The 17,109-nt window shown below is 43.5% G+C and overlaps 1 protein-coding gene and 2 non-coding genes across 3 annotated transcripts in view; all 3 read left to right on the plus strand.

The window, feature by feature from the left end:
- The window catches only part of LOC144698035 (uncharacterized), a 113,265-nt gene that overhangs the window by 87,604 nt on the left and 8,552 nt on the right, over nucleotides 1-17,109 (plus strand). The gene's annotated exons all lie outside the window — the stretch shown is intronic.
- trnas-aga (transfer RNA serine (anticodon AGA)) lies at nucleotides 13,866-13,947 on the plus strand. The gene has a single exon. It is a non-coding gene; the product is annotated as a tRNA-Ser (tRNA).
- On the plus strand, nucleotides 16,885-16,957 carry trnak-cuu (transfer RNA lysine (anticodon CUU)). Its single transcript has one exon. It is a non-coding gene; the product is annotated as a tRNA-Lys (tRNA).

A 17,109-nucleotide genomic window follows, 5' to 3' on the forward strand; every position in this document is an offset into this window, starting at 1 on the left:
CATATAAGAGGTGCTTGGATAACAAGACGGCAGGCGGAGAAAAATGTAGCAAAGACTGAAGTAACTCACTTGGTCGTAAAAGTAATTTTTAAAAAGCAACAAAGCAGAACCTGTTTCAAAACGTGAGAAAGTTGTGCGTTGATGTGCAAAGAGACTTGGCTGTGCTTGTACCAGGAAGACAGGAAGTTGTATCAGTTCCTGCAGCAAAATAGATTAGCGTGTTCTTCCAACTGAAAAACCATTCAGTGACGAAACTTCCGATGTTTTTTTTCCCCCCCATCAACACTCATTGTCATACGGATTCGGGTTGTCAATGGCGGCAGGAAAGTTTTCCACAAATGTTGCCAGTTCTAATGTGAGTTTCCAACCAGAGAATCTTACGTATGTAAAGGAAATGTGATAACTACTAGGCTACGACAGCAACATGCAGCTCCTTGCAGAATATCAAACTGTGCTGTCTTATTGCACTGCAAGACCTTGTTTTGTGGAAGTGCAATTCGGCGGAAAACCTTAGCCATGCGGCAGAGAAATTGATCTAACATTAGAATCATCAGGTGACAGAGCACATCAGCAGCTCATTCAACACCTCACACATGTGCGAACAACCTTACAGCAAATCCGCCCCCATCTTTCCCTCTAATTTCCGAGCGATGCATTTTTCAGATCATTCAAAACCTGGTGAAGTATAAATGTCACTTTGTTTTGAGATGATGCATCCAGTTACTATTTAACAACAAACGGGAATGATGCAACCTTTCCCTACATTTAATATTGTTAATGCTTCAAGCGGGGAAACTTTCAGTGTTTGAGAGACCATGATTCCTACTACCCTACACAAACCCTGCAATGTAGCGGGGAAACTTTCCGTGTGTGATAAACCGTGATCACTATTACCCTACACAAACCCTGCAATGTAGCGGGGAAACTTTCCGTGTGTGAGAGACCGTGATCCCTATTACCCTACACAGACCCTGCAATGTAAAGGGCCCATTTTAACACACAGAAGACAGAGAGTTGGGATTTTTCAGGTTGGAAAGACGTAACAAGTGGAGTGCCACAAGGATCAATCCTAGGGCCTCAATTATTTCCTATCTATATTAATAACTTGGAGGAGGGGCAGAGTGTAATGTATCCAAATTTTCTGACGATTCAAAAATAGGTGGGAGTGCATTTTGTGATGAGGACATAAGGAATCTGCACGGGGATATAGATAGGTTAAGTGAGTGGGCAAAAAACTTGGCAGATGGAGTTTAATGTAGGAAAGTGTGAGGTCATGCGCTTTGGACGGAAGAATCAAAAGGCAGACTATTATTTAAATGGAGAGAGACTCCAAAAAAATGCAGCACAGAGGGATCTGGGTGTTCTTGTGCATTAAACACAATAGGTTAGCATGCAGGTGCAGCAAGTCATTAAGAAGGTAAATGGAATTTTGGCCTGTATTGCTAGTGGATGGAGTTTAAAAATAGGGAAGTCTTGTTACAACTGTGCAGGGTGTTGGTGAGGCCGCATCTGGAGTACTGTGTACAATTTTGGCCCCGGTATTTAAGAAAGGATATACTGGCATTGGAGGCAGTTTAAAATAGATTCAGCAGGCTCATTTTTGGGATGAAGAACAGCGAAACAGGTTAAGCCTTTATTCATTAGAGTTTAGAAGAATGAGGGGTGATCTTATTGAAACCTACAAGATTCTTAAGAGGCTTGACAGGTTCATGTAGAGAAGGCGTTTCCACTAGTGGGGAATCTCGAACTAGGGAACATAGTTACAGAATAAGGGGACACTCATTTAAAACTGAGATGCGAAGGAATTTCTTCTCTCAGAAGGTAGTAAATGTCTGGAATTCTCTACTCCAGAGAGTTGTGGAGGCTAGATCACTGAAAGTATTTAAAGAGGAGGTCGATAGATTTTTGAAATATCGGGGAGTTGGGGGCTATGAGGAGCTGGCACAAAAGAGGAGTTGAGGCCTGGGGCAGATCATTCATCATCTTATTGAATGGCGGGGCAGGCTTGAGGGGCCGAATGGTCAACTCCTGCTCCTTTATCTCATGTTCTTATGTTCGTTTGAAACGTGTCTCTGGTGAAAGGGATCGGAAATAAAAACAAAAGTCACAGGTAACATAGATAGGCCAGGTTGTAAAAATTCGGTGTAGCTTCCCTGCAGGTCTAGTGGTCAGGATTCGGCGCTTTCACTGCTTCAGCCCGCGTTCGATTCCCAAACAGGGAATGATAATTTGTTGACCTCGTGCAAACGATGGAAATGGGTTTGAATAATTTTCTGAAAGAAATGCAGAACTCCTTTGCCGGAATCAGTGGCGTGGGAGCTCGGGTTTTGCATCAGAGTTGGAAATGTCATCAGGTCACAACCGGAAAGGAACAAACACAGAGGTGAAGATAATGAATGAGAGAAGGGCTGTGATCGGCTGCAAAGCGCTGACAATAGAGAGGATGGTGCAAGGGAAAATATAGCGGTAATAGGGAAGATTTTACTGTTTACATCGACACAAATATCTCCCAAATCTCGTGTTAAATGAGCAGAAAACTCCTCGCCGAATCTTCTACTTCTTAGCTGCACCTCTTTCCAAACATTGCAAACTCCTCCTGCATCTTCCATCCTGATATTTTTCACTGTAACATTTTGATATGAAGCTGCACAACTAACGTGAATAATGTTTGTGATGGTAAAAACGTGTTCACCACCTCGGGGAACTGAGTCACATTGACACACACGGAGGAACACACACAGACATATACACCGAGAGTGACAGAGGGCAAGGGTTTGTCTCTAAGGAGAGACAAACACCCAGAAAGCAAGCATGTCACCAACCTGGCTCCGTTTTTGTTCCTCTATGACTACAAGTTTCGTGAATGTTTTCGTGAATGAACGGAAATAGGAAAACCTCCTTGGATGCTTTGGTACTTTGATGGATTTGATTGAATCTAAACGAGAATTAACTCTGTAGACACAGAGTTAAAACCAGGAATAATGAGCAGCGGGAAACCCCAATGGATTTGGACTCCATCGCCTTAACCACTCGGCCACGGCAACTGGCCCTATGAACAGGTTAATGTTGTTGGTATATAAGATGACTACAGCAGAGAGGCGGGATTTCGGCCCATCTTCTCCGTGCTGGCTGTCTGGAAGAACAACTCAACTACTTCCACTGCCGTGCATTCTCACAAAAGCAATTAATATTTGTATTGCCTCTCCTCCTTCTCCCAGTTAAAATTAAAGCCAATACACGCTCGCATTCACTTTGAGCTGGCACTTTGTCGTCAAAGGAGAGCATTCAAAGTGACCAACAGGTGAACCACCTATAGCTTTGGCAGCGGATCCACAAATAATGGAACCTGAATCCAGCGACTGAGGCCATTCGGCCAGGCTACCTCTCACAACCTGCTGTTTCCCGTCGCCTTGATGGTGTTTCCACTGAAACAGAACATTAAAAACATCGAAAAAGGAACAGTAATTAACCATAATCCCCCTCGAGCCTCCGCTACCACTTAATAAGATCATGTCAGATCCCCAAGCTCAGCACCAATTTCGCATCCAATCCCGATAGCCCTTCATTCACTTAAAGACCAAACGTTTATCAATCTCAGCCTTCAATATACTCATCGACTGAGGATCCACAGAGCTTCAGGCTACAGAATTCCAAAGATTCACTCTTTGAGTGAAGAAATGTCTCCTCACCTCAGTCCTAAATGGGTAACACATTATCCAGAGAATGTGAGCCCAGTCCTAGACGCTCCAGCCAGGGGAAAACAGCCTCTCAGCATGTTCACTGTCACTCAGGAATCAACCCAGTGAACCTTGGTTGCACACAGACAGCGAGTGAATGGAGGGAACAAAGAGCACAAGAGTGAACAGAGATAGAGACACAGGCAGAGAGACTGAGAGAGTGAAAGAGAGCGAGGCAGATATACAGGGACAAAAAGCGGCAGACAGAGGGAGAGAGAGTGGTAGACACTGAAAGGAACAGATACACTTCACCATTCCTCGTGATCCTTAACTTAGATTGACAGACAGAAAGAGAGAAATAAAGACTTACATTTAAACAGAGCCTTTCACCAACCCAGGACAACGGGAGGCCCTTTAGAGCCAATTAAATCTTTTTGAAATGTAGTCACTGTTGTAATCTAAAAGCAGAGAGAGTTTGATAAAAATGCTGATTCAGTAGATGAGAAAATTCGATCTTAAGAAATCCATCTCAATGTAGAATCTTTCTTTCAATCTCCCTAAACATTTCATGGTTTGTTTGATGCAGATTCAGCAGATGTAAATCTGCAGCTGAGTGAATAAATTTCAACTCGAATCTCTGATGAAACAGGGACAAAGCATCCCATTTCTATCAGGTCACCTCTCAGCCTTCTCTTTTCTAGAGAAAAGAGCTTCAGGCTGTTCAGCCTTTCCTGGTGATTATAACCTATCCGTTCCTGGAACATTTGTGAATCAACTTTGATTTTCCTGTTCCTTCCGACACCCGACAGCAGTAGAAAAAGTTGCTAAAGTCCGAGTGATTTCAGTTTGGGCTACTTGTATTTAAAATTCATTCTCTCGATGTGTCCATTGCCTTAGCCACTCAACCACAAGGGCTCGGTGTCTGTCTGTTTAAATGTTGCTTAGTGACAATTTCGATCATCCTCCACTTTGTACCAAACCGACCCTTAGCAGCTGAAAAGTCTCCATTCAAAAGAAAAAAAACTCCTCTTGTATATTTTAAAGCTGCTCTTTTTATTCTCTGTACCATCTTAATATGAAGCCACACAACTAACGTGAATAATGTTTGGATGGTGAAATGGGGAACTGAACCGCATTGACACACACACAGGAATATACACCGAGATTGACAGAGGGCGAGGGCTTGTCTCTAAGGAAAGGTAAACATCCAGAAAGCAAGTATGACACCAACCTGGCTCTGTTTTTGTTCCATTTCTAGCTGTAACTTTTGTGAACGCTTGCAGACGAATGGAAATTAGAGAACGCTGGGGGTTTTGGATGTTTTTTGTGCAACTTAATCGACATTTAATTGTGCAGGCACACTCTAAAATTCAGGAATGATAAGAAGAGTAGTTGTCATGATTCCAGCCCACCTCTGGTGACCCCAATAGATTCAAAACCCGTCGCCTTAACAACTTAGTCACGAATCCAATCCCCAGATTTGCGTGAATGCAGTTTGTATAAAATCATAGACGGCTACAGGAGATGATCATTCAGCATATTGTTAACATGTCGACTCTCTGGGAGAGCAACGCACCGACTGCAATTCCACACCCCGCCTTTTTCCTACAGCAACACATATTGATATCGTCTCTCCTCGTTCCTCCTTTCAAAGTAAAACACCGCACACCGCACTGGATTGAATATGAGTTTGTCTCTGTTGGTTCAAATGGGGCAGCTGCAGATCCTAAAAGGAAGATAACTTGGACGTTTGGCGACTATGGGATTCGAAACTACATTTCCGTAGAGGCTAGAGCTTTAAACCAGCGACTTAGGCTGCTCAGCCGCGATATCACGTAAAAAGGGGTCATTCATAATTTCCTTCACTGGTATTGTCAACGAAAAGAACAGAAGCAAAGGAGCAGGGGAAGGTCATTGGGAAACTCGAACCAGCTCCGTCAGTTAATCAGACCATCCTGCACTTTGTAACATGCAGAAATCATCTCCACTGCTAACTTCTTTTTTCAATGTTTCATTATGTCGAGGTTTCAAATGATGTTTCTTTTTTCCTGTGTGACTCTGCTGTTTACTCAATGAAACGTTGGTAATAGGTAATGAGATTGTATATATCGATTCACAAAAATGAGGAGATGATTGGTCAGGGTAAATATTTTTTGATAATTCGATTTGACATCAACTATTTCAAAAAATTTGAAAACTATAAAATGTTTCAGCATCCATCTCTTCATGTCATTGGGTCAGGGAAACTTTGTTAATTTTCACACACTGTGCCTGGACAAGGCAGAAGGCCCTGCACCTCTTTCAATAATGTTTTTCTTAACTCAGAGTTTTCAAAGGGAATTGGACAATGACTAGAAAGGGAGAAAAAGAACAGGGTTATGGAAAGCCACAAAGAAATTGAGATTAACTAGAAATTTCTTTGTACAAAACTGACAGAGACATGATTGTCCGAAAGACCTCTTACTGCGCTGCGCCATTTGATGGTGACATTGTTGATCAGTCTGTCTCCGGCATTCCTAATGAGAACAGCCAAATTCCATTTCTTCAAAACAAAGACCCAAAGTGCTGCTGCATGACGTCACCGCTTAACATTTTAGTAAAGCCCATTGGGTCTTTGCGCTGTTTCCTGTTTCTGTGGTGCAGTGATTATCATGATTGCCTAACACGTGAAACGTTCTCTGGTTCAAAACTAGGCAGAGCCATTAACAAAATCTGTGGGTTCACGTTGCAGCCACGTGACCTGGTCAGTGTTTATCCCTCAACCAACCGCACATGGTCTGCTCATTGTGACGTGTCTGGTTTTCAATGTTTCCTGAGCGGTGATTGGCTGCCGTGTTCCCTGCATTACAACAATGACTGCACTTCGATAAAAGCAAAACTGCGGAAACCTGGAAAGGAAAACAGAAAATACAGGAAAAACTCAGCAAGTCTGACAGCATCTGTGGAGAGAGAAACCTGCTGAGTTTTTCCAACATTTTCTGTTCTTATTTCAAAAAAGTACTCAATTGGCTGGAAAGTGGTTTGAAACATCCACTGGTCCGGAAAATCGCTATATAAATGCAAGTCTGTGTTTCTTTAATTATCTTAAATCCCAGTCCTCTGGTTACTGACCCCCGTCAGTGGAAACCGCCCGTCCCCACTGCCCTCACTCCCATCATTTTGAACAGCTCCGTGAAATGTCCGTTTAACCTTCTTTATTTTAAATGGAACAATCCCGGTCTCTGTAACCCCTCCACCAAACTGAATTTCCTCATCCCTGAACATGATGAAAGGCAGAGAACTGAAACGAGATTTTGGAAAATATTGTCAGTTGGCAGGTGGGAAAATGGAGAAGGAACCAAAACAGAAAACCCAGTCTCCAGCTTTGTGTATCTTCAGAAAGACTTTGGGAACCGGAATCCGAGGAGAATGAAGGGTGAACTGTTTGACTGACCAGAGACAGTCAAGGCACCTTTCCCTTCTTTAAGACGCTGGAACATTGACTCTGATGTTATCAATAAAGTTAACTGATCTGAGGCATTGAAAGGATTCTCGTTACTGCACATCAGGAATTCAAACCAAACATCGGCTTCAGGACAATCAGAATACTTGGTAACAGACAAGACAGCAAAAGGCTCGAAGGGAGACGGCACCGGTTGTAGGAGAGCTGGTTCCCGGTGACATGGATGTGTCTGCAGTAGGTGGGGTCAGAATGTTTCCATGTGTCCACAATGAATGTCCAAACCTTTATTTTGGAAGAGTAAAACTGATAGAGAACAATTGTCATTCCGTTCGCCGCAATCTGAAGCATTAACTCGCTGACACCCAGCTGAAGTTTTTTTCGGTCTCTGTGGCGCAATCGGTTAGCGTGTTCGGCTGTTAACTGAAAGGTTGGTGATTCAAGGCCACCCAGGGACGAAGCTGTCACTGTTTTCTCCCCATCAGCCTTCATTGTCACACAGTTCCTGGTTGCCATTGGGTCGTTGAACTGAATGTCAAGTCTCCTGATATGTTACCGGCTCCACTGTTATCCAGTGAGCTCCCAGGCAAGCGGCTTTTTTTCGAATATTCATTTCAAATGTAATGGGAAAACAATTAGGCCTACCAAGTACCGATATCCAACCCACTGGACAACTATGAAGTTATTGGATTCAAACAACTCCATCAATTCTTCCTTCTTCCTCATTTCGACAGTGAGTGAGACAGGGAAAAGCAGAAAAGCAGCAATATTCCGGCCCCGCACTCTCCAATCACCCGCTGCCAGCAGAAAGCAGCGACTGCAGCTTCAATCAGCGGGTTACTGCCCATCCCTGGGACACAAGATACTCCAACCCGGGCCAAACCTCCCAATACACCGAGCACAGGCTCAGGAAAACGCAGGTAGATTATATCCCGGTCACTAAACCTCCGACAGCTTTTACAGAAAACCCGAGTGAGTGAGTCACAAATAAAAGTCACACCAACTTTCTAATCTCTTCCCTGTAAAATTCCTTTACTTTATTGAAAAGCTGACTGTTGTGAATCTGAAAATGAGCACCATGGGATTTGTGTTACCGAGTGACTTGTTTTCCATTGTTTGTCCATCAGGTTTGCAATTCAATTTGTGTTGGATATTGAAGCGAATCTAATTTCAAAATGAGGACACAAAGCAGGTAAGTGTTAAATGCAGAAGAAAATCCTGAGGAAAATCGGTCACAGTATTTGGAAGGAGGTGCAGCTAAGAAGTGGAAGATGTGAATGATGTTATTGATGATTGAGAGGAATTAATTGCAAACTTGGGGCATTCGTGGGCCGATTACGTTTCACACTTTAAAATTCCGACCAAGCTGAGGTATTAGTTGGAAAGCAAGAAAACCATCCATGTATGTTGGGATATGCAGTAGTTGTGCACATTCCCGGCTAGCTCAGCCGGTAGAACATGTGATTCAGGTTCGTGCGTTCCAACCCCAAGCTAGTTGCTATTTCAAATTCTGACTCATTGTCGTACAGACTGGAAACATTGAACCTGTTTCTCCCTCCAGCTGCTGTCGTTTTTCCAGCATTTTCTGTTTTTTTTTCAGGTTTCCATCATTCGCAGTAATTTGTTTTTATCTTTTTACTTTTACATTTTCCTGCTTCAAAAAACACCAACTAATCACTGCGGCTCCTGTGAAACTTACAAGGCAGAAATTCATCTCTGAAAACAACTGACACACATCAAATTCAAAGTACTTTCATGTTGCATCTCTTTCTGCTTCTGTCCCTGCCTCGCCTCCAGCTCCCTCTATCTGTCCAGCTCCCAGGTAAATTAGCTGCTTGATGCAGACACAGTCAGTTCGTGGGAATGGGTAAAAATCGTGAGTAAAGAGACACCTGGATCTCATCTTCCTGGTTCTCCCAGATACAGGAATGTGCACAGTCCCAATTACCCACAGTCACTCTCCTCCCAGTTGTTCAGCTTTTTAATTGATTTTCACAGTGGGTTTCAATGTGAAGAAAGCAGAGCTGTGATAAGCTGATATTGTTCAGCAGATGTACTGCAAGAAGGTACATAACAGGCTGATGATAACAGTGCTCTTTGGACGCAGTGAGCTCTAGTGAAGGATTGGCACCATTAATGTATCGTTCAATTAGTCTCTCGACAAATCTCGTGCTGGAAATGACAAGAAAACTCACTGAATTTGCTCCGTGTTTTGGTTTCAAAAGAGCCGAATACAAGGTAAGAAAGTACATCTCACTCGAGTGGGTGACAAAATGGCAGAATGACTCGTGCTATTGGCAAAAATAAAATTATAGAAAGTCACAGCACAGAAAGTGGCCATTCGGCCGGGCGTGCTGCTTTCAAAGAGCAGTAGTGATTGGTTGATACATCAGGAATGATATTTGTGCCAGTGCAAACTGTAGGCAGCAAAATTTGCACGTTTCCCATCCATATTTTGCCTCACACCAACATTCCTATGATCAGTTTAATACCCTCACTCCACTTGAACCAAGTGAGATGATTTCCAGCTCTGAGGCGAAACTTAAACTCTCACTCATCTGATTCTGGTGGAGCTTTTAAACTTTCCCAATTAATGAATAATCAACACTCGTTCGAACAAACTCAATAAATCGACAACCCCTGACTGGGAATCGAACCCGAGCCGCGGCGGTTTGAGCGCTGAATCCTAACCACTAGATAACCAGGGAAGGTGCACCAGCATTTTTCGATTCGGCTTATCTACGCTGCTTTTAGCTATCGTGTTTCAGTTCAGATCTCTTTCACCACAAAACTGCCTGTTTAGGTTCAACACAAAGGACTTCTTCAGCCAAGGAAAATAACGGTTGCTGTGAGCTGGAACATGAAATTGACAGTAAAGTGAAATCGTCCCACAAGCTGCTCATGTGCAACTTTAAATTTCTAAAACCCTCCACCCTTTTCGCTGTTGGTCAAATGAAAGCGCCGATTCCCAGTCACTGGACATCAGAGTAACTACCAATAAAGCTGGACAGGTGGATTATGGAGGCTACTTTTGACTTTTTTTTCATTCCAGATCTCTTTCACCAGAGACAACTTTCTCTGACCAAATGGCCTGTGTCAGATGAACACAAGTGACATCTTCACCAATGAGAAGAACCATTGCTGTTAGCTGGAACATGAAATAGATACTTTCCTCCTTTAAGACAGTTCTTAAAGCCTCCCACTTTGACCGAGATTTTAGTCATCTGACCGAATATGAGGCTCGGTGTCACACTTTGTTATATAATGCTCCTGGGGAACGCCTTGTGAAGGTTTCATTAGGTTAAATGCGCTTTATAATTTAAGTTGTTGTTGTTTTTGGATATATATAGAAAGGGTCACTCTCCAGTTTTATCTTTCACGCTGATGATTGTCTCTGTTACATTTTAACATGAATTCGCACAACTAATGTGAGTCAAGTTTGCAACGTTAAAATCGTTTTCACCACCTCAGGGAACTGAACCACATTGACAATCACAGACACAGAGATATACACCGAGAGTGACAGAGGCCTAAGGAGAAACACTCCCAGAAAGCAAGGATGTCACCAACTTGGCTCAATGTTTGTTCCATTTCCGAAAGCAAATTTCCTGCATGCTGACAAATGAATGGGAATCAGAAAATACAGGAGTATTTGGATGGGTTTCCTTCTATTTAACTGATAATTAAACTGGTTAAATTCAAAAATGGTGAGAACTTTAGTCAGCAGGATTCCAACCCTTGTGTTCATATTTACAACAAACGTTAATTATCTAAATTTCGCTCACACTAAAATAAACAAGCCTGGATAATGTTCTTGCCAGGTTTCAAACCGCAGCTCCATCATACGTGAAGCGAATATGACCCCCACTCGCCTCTATAAACCCTGCGCTGTGAAGGTCCCAATGGAGCTGTCTGGAATGTTAAACGGTGACGTCATGCAGCACCACTTTGGGTCTTTGTTTTGAAGAAATGGAATTCGGCTGTTCACATTAGGAATGCTGGAGACAGACTGATCAACAATGTCATCATCAAATGGCACAGCTCAGTAAGAGGACCTTCCACACATCTTGTCTATATCAGTTTTGTACAAAGAGCTTTATAATTAATGACAGTTTCCTTCTCTTTCTCCTTAACCCTGTTTTTATTTCACTTTCAAGCCATTGTCCAATTCCCATTTGGAAACTCGGTGTTAAGGAAACCAATATTGGAAGCTTCAGCTGGTTCCTCACCTGAGCAAATACGTCAGACTTGCTCCAGACACTGACGTTTGCAGCGCTTTAATTTGGTTAGGAGAACAAGGCAATATAATTTGCAGGCTAACCTGAATGTTTTTTAAAAATCATTCATGGGATGTGGGCTTCGCTGTCTGGGCCAGCATTTAATGCCCATCCCTATTTGCCCTTGGGAAGATTGTCTGCCTTCTTGAACAGCTGCAGTCCATGTGGTGTAGGTACACCCACAGTGCTGTTAGGAAGGCCAGAACAAATTAAATGTAAAATAAAACTTATCTTACTCCACCCTACAATGCATCTTATCCTCATTTTGGAACAGTAGCCCAACTGAACAAAAGTTTATTTGTTCCACTTAACAGAGCAGCATTCTCTTGTCCTTCCATGATAAGATTGTCATTTTAGTTCTGATTATGGGGCAACCTTTGTGTAGTGAACTAGCATCCACTAGGAACTGGGTTGTGAACTAGCATCCACTAGGAACTGGGTTGTGAACTAGCATCCACTAGGAACTGGGTTGTGAACTAGCATCCACTAGGAACTGGGTTGTGAACTAGCATCCACTAGGAACTGGGCTGTGAACTAGCATCCACTAGGAACTGGGCTGTGAACTAGCATCCACTAGGAACTGGGTTGTGACCTAGCATCCACTAGGAACTGGGTTGTGAACTAGCATCCACTAGGAACTGGGTTGTGAACTAGCATCCACTAGGAACTGGGTTGTGAACTAGCATCCACTAGGAACTGGGCTGAGACGGTCCAAATACATTTCACGCAGGATCTTGAACCAGTGACAGTGAAGGAACGCCGATAAATTTCCAAGTCAAGATGGTGAGTGACTTGAAAGGGAACTTCCAGGTGTTGGTGTTCCCATCTATCTTCTGCCTTTGTCCTTCTAGCTGGCAATGGTCGTGGGTTTGGATGCTGCTGACTAAGGAGCCTTGGTGAATTACTGCAGTGCATCTTGTAGATGGTACACACTGCTGCCACTGCGCGTCGATGGTGAAGAGAGTGAATGTGGATGTGGTGCTAGTCCAGCAGACTGCTTTGCCCTGGATGGTGTCCATTTTCTTCAGTGTTGCGGGAGCTGCACTCCTCCAGGCAAGTCGGGAGTATTACATCAGACTCCAAACTTGTGCCTTGTAGATGGTGGACAGACTTCGGGGAGTCAGGAGGTGAGTTACTCATTGCACGACTCCTAGCCTCTGACCTGCTCTTGTAGCCACAGTGTTTGCACGGCTAGTCCAGTTCAGTTCCTGGTCAATGTTAACCCCCAGGGCACTGATAGTGAGGGATTTGTGATGGTAACGCCATTGAACATCAAGGGGCAATGGTTGATCCTCTCTTGTTGGAGATGGCCATTACCTGACACTTGTGTGCTGTGAATGTTTCTTGCTAATTGTCAGCCCAAGCCTGGATATTATCCAAGCCTTGCTGCATTTGGACATGAACTGCTTCAGTATCTGAAGAGTCGGGTATAAGACCATAAGGCCATAAGACATAGGAGCAGAAATTAGGCCATTGGGCCCATCGAGTCTGTTCCGCCATTCAATCATGGCTGATAGGTTTCTCAACCCCATTCTCCCGCCTTTTCCCCGTAACCTTTGATCCCCTTACCAATCAAGAACCTATCTATCTCTGTCTTAAATACACTCAATGACCTGGCCTCCACAGCCTTCTGTGGCAATGATTTCCATCGTTTAACCACTCTTTGGCTAAAGAAGTTTCTCCTCATCTCTACTATAAAAGGTCTTCCCTTTACTCTGAGGCTGTGCCCTCGGGTCCTAGTCTCTCCTACTAATGGAAACATCTGCCCCACGTACGGGTATGGTGCTGAACATTGTGCAAATCATCAGTGAATATCCCCACTTCTGATCTTATGATGGAAGGAAGGTCACTGGTCAAACAGTTGAAGATGGTTGGGTCGAGGATACTACCCTGAGGAAGTCCTGCAGTGATGTACTGGAGCTAAGATGGCTGACATCCAACAACCACCATCATCTCGCTTTGTGCTCGGTCTGACTCCAACAAGCCGGGAGTATCCCTCTGATTCCCATTGACTCCAGTTTTGCTAGGTCTCCTTGATGCCACACTCGATCAAATGCTGCCTTGATGTCAAGGACAGTCACTTACACCGCATTTCGGGAGTTCGGCTCTTTTGCCTATGTCTGAACCAAGGCTGTAATAAGTTCAGGAGCTGAGTGGCCCTTGTGGAACCCAAACTGGGCATCAGTGAGCAAGTTGTTGCTCAGTCAGTGCCGCCTGTAGCACTGTTGATGACCCCTTCCATTACTTTACTGATGATGGAGAGGAGACTGATGGGGCGGTAATTGGCCGGGTTGGATCATTCTCACTCTTTCATTCACAGTTTGGTTGGGAGAACGAGGAGATACAGTATAAATTGCAGGGTTCTGGGGAAAAAGTTAGGTAATGGCAATGACAGGACCGGCAGAAAGACCGTTTTCTCTGCTGTAACTTTTATAATTTCATACAAATAATAGTGATGCAGGTGTAACAGCTGTAGTCGTGGCCGAGTGGTTAAGGCGATGGATTAGAAATCCATTGGGGTTACCCTGCGCAGGTTCGAATCCTGCCGACTACGTTTCTCATTACTTCTGGTTTTAACCGGGCACAGACAGAATTAATTATCGTTTGAATCGAGGAAAAGCGCTCCAAACATATCCGTGATCTCTCATTTCCATTCATTTGTCAGCCTTCTGCAAATCTCCAGTGGGAAATGGAAAAAACAAACTGAGCCAATTTGGTGACATGATTTCATTCTGGCATTTGTCCCTCCTTCGGCCTCTGTCACTCTCGGTGTTTTTCTCTGTGTGGGTCAATGTGGTTCAGTTCCCCGAACACAAACTGTATTCACATTAGTTGTGCAACTTCACATTTCAATATTACAGCGAAAGATATCAGGATGAAAGAGGGAAGAGGAGTTTATCTCTTTCTATCCATGGGCTACAACAACAACTTATATTTTTAAAGCTCTTTTTACCTAATGAAACGTCACAAGGCGTTTCCCAGGAGCATTATATAACCAAGTGTGACACCGAGCCTCATATTCGGTCAGGTGACTAAAAGTTGGGTCAAAGGGTGAGGCTTTAAGAACTGTTGTAAAGGAGGAAAGTATCGATTTCACGTTCCGGCTAAAAGCAACGGTCATTCTCATTGGCTGAAGACGTCACTTGTGTTCACCCGATAGAGGCCATTTGGCCAAAGAAACTTGCTTCTGGTGTAAGATATCTGGAATGGAAAAATGCCATAAGCAACCTATATGTGTCCAAATGCTGTGTTAGTGGTTAAAATGCCGCAAATTTACCAGCACAACTTGCGTTCGATTCCTGGTTAGGGAGTTGAAGCTTATTCCTCCTGGGCGAGCTGATCAAATCAATGTGATTGATTTGCTGGTTGAAAATAACACCGTTTACCTCTGCCAGAATTGTTGGAGTGAGAGTGGAATTTTCACATCAGAGCTGGAAAAGTCACAAGGGCAAAACTCGGGAATAAATCCTGATTCGGAATGAGGGGGTGAAAATAAAAAGAGAAGGGCTGTGATAGGTTACAAAGCACTGACTATAGAGCTGGTGGTGCGAGGCAGTATATTATTCCTCTATTACCCATGTCATATGCAGGTCTAATTTCCTGATTTATGCCTTGCCCAAACATTATCACTACAGTTTGGTGGCCTATAAACAACTTCCACCAATGTTTGCTGTTTCTTAGCTCCACCCAAACTGATTCTACATCTTGACCCTTCAATCTAAGACCCTCTCTCACCGATGTACTGATCTCGCTCCTTATTAACAGCGCGACCCCGCCTCGTTTTCCTTTTTGCCCAGTCTTCCGAAATGACTGACATCTTTGATTATTCAGATCAACCAATTACACTGTTGTTTGGAAGCAGTACACAGGGCCGAATGGCCTCTTTCCTTGTTGTAACTTTCTGTCATGTTATGTTTCCTAACACCACGGTTAAGATGAACTTTCTTGTCTTCCATGTGATGCTTTCAATTTAAGACAATAAGCAAATTCAGCGAGTTTCCTTATCATTTCTAGCACAGAATTTGGAACCGGATTCGTTGAATGACATTTAAATGGTTTCAATCGTCAGATGCAGCTCACCGAGCCCCAACAAGCACTGTGAGCATCAGCCTGTTATATACATACTTGCTGTACATCTTCTGAGCTATAAGCTGATCACAGCTCCACTTTCTGCTTATTGAAGGACATGGCAAAAATATTCACAATTTCAAATCTTAACAACGTGCACATTTGTGAATTTCTGTGTGTGTGTCAATGTGGTTCAGTCTCTCGTTTTTATTCATGTTAGTCCTGTAGCTTCATATTAAGATGGTACAGAGAGAAAAAAAAGCAGTTTTAAAAGATGCAACTGGATATTTCTTTGAGTGGAGACTGTTCAGTAACTGGACGTACGGATGTTACAAAGTGGATGATGATTGAAGTTTTCACATGATCTTATTCAGTAGCTGAAGATGCTCGAATGGCCAATTCCTGATGATAATTTTTTAATGTTCTAATTCAGTGTCAATGTTGGTGAAGACAATGTTTGTGTCTAATCTGAATGTGGTAGTGAGGCCGAGCGGGCTCAGCTGCTGGTTCAGGTTTCGATCTCGCTGCTGACTTGAGCTTCACTCTCACCGCTGCCAAACTTTCTGGTGGTTGGTTATTTGAGGCGCTTCCCAAAAATTCTCCGTGCGCTAAAGGAGCAGCTGAGCTGTGCCGTGTTGTATTTCAGTTGGAAGAATGAGGAGAGACAGTGTAAATCCCAGGGTGACTGGGAAAAGATGAGGCAATGGCACGGACTGGAAGACCTTCTTTCACTGGGACTCCCTGTATTCATTCTATTATTTTAAACAAACAACATGCAGCCTTTACACAGTTGTTCTGGCCGAGTGCTTAAGGCGTTTTTCTACATGGTTCCAATCCTGCCAACTCCCCTTCTTCTCATTCCTGATTGACATAAACTGTCTGCAGAATAAATTGGCTGTTAAATGGAAAAAAAAACCACCCAAACCCACGGTGTTTCTTACTTCTGTTCATCTACAAACATTCAATACATTTTGCCCCTGAAATGGAACAATAATTGTCCAAGTTGGTGACAACCTTGCTTTCTGTGTGTTTGTCTCTCCTTTGGCTTCCGTCACTCTCGGTGTAAGTGTCTGTGTGCGTTGCTCTGTGTGTGTTAATGTGGTTCAGTTCCCCGAGGGGCGAACACACATTCATCATCACAAACTTAACTCACATTAGTAGTGCAGCTTCATATTAAAATGTCAAAGAGAAAAATATCAGGATGAACGATGCAAGTGGAGTTTGCAATGTTTGGAAGGAGGTGCAGCTAAGAAGAGGAAGATGTCAATGATGTTATTGATGATTGAGAGGAATGTATTGTAACCTTGGGGCTTTTGTCGCTCGATTACCTTCGACACTTTGAAATTCAGAACAAGCTGAGGCTCCAGGTGGAAAACAATATTGATCTCTCTGAATTTTTGCGTAGGAAGCAAGTACCGTGTGTGCCCGGCTAGCTCAGTCGGTAGAGCATGAGACTCTTAATCTCAGGGTCGTGGGTTCGAGCCCCACGTTGGGCGCCGGCTCTTTTTTAAAGCTTTGCTGTTTTCATGGGTGATCCCCAGCTCCCCATTCCTCCGGCAGTGTCACCGCTCAAACTGAGTCTCTTTCCATCCCACTTTGTTAATATCACAGCCGCTGGTTTCTGAGCAAAAACTGCCATTGGCTTCAC

Source organism: Cetorhinus maximus, chromosome 23, assembly GCF_964194155.1.
Source record: "Cetorhinus maximus chromosome 23, sCetMax3.hap1.1, whole genome shotgun sequence".
NCBI lineage: Eukaryota > Metazoa > Chordata > Chondrichthyes > Lamniformes > Cetorhinidae > Cetorhinus > Cetorhinus maximus.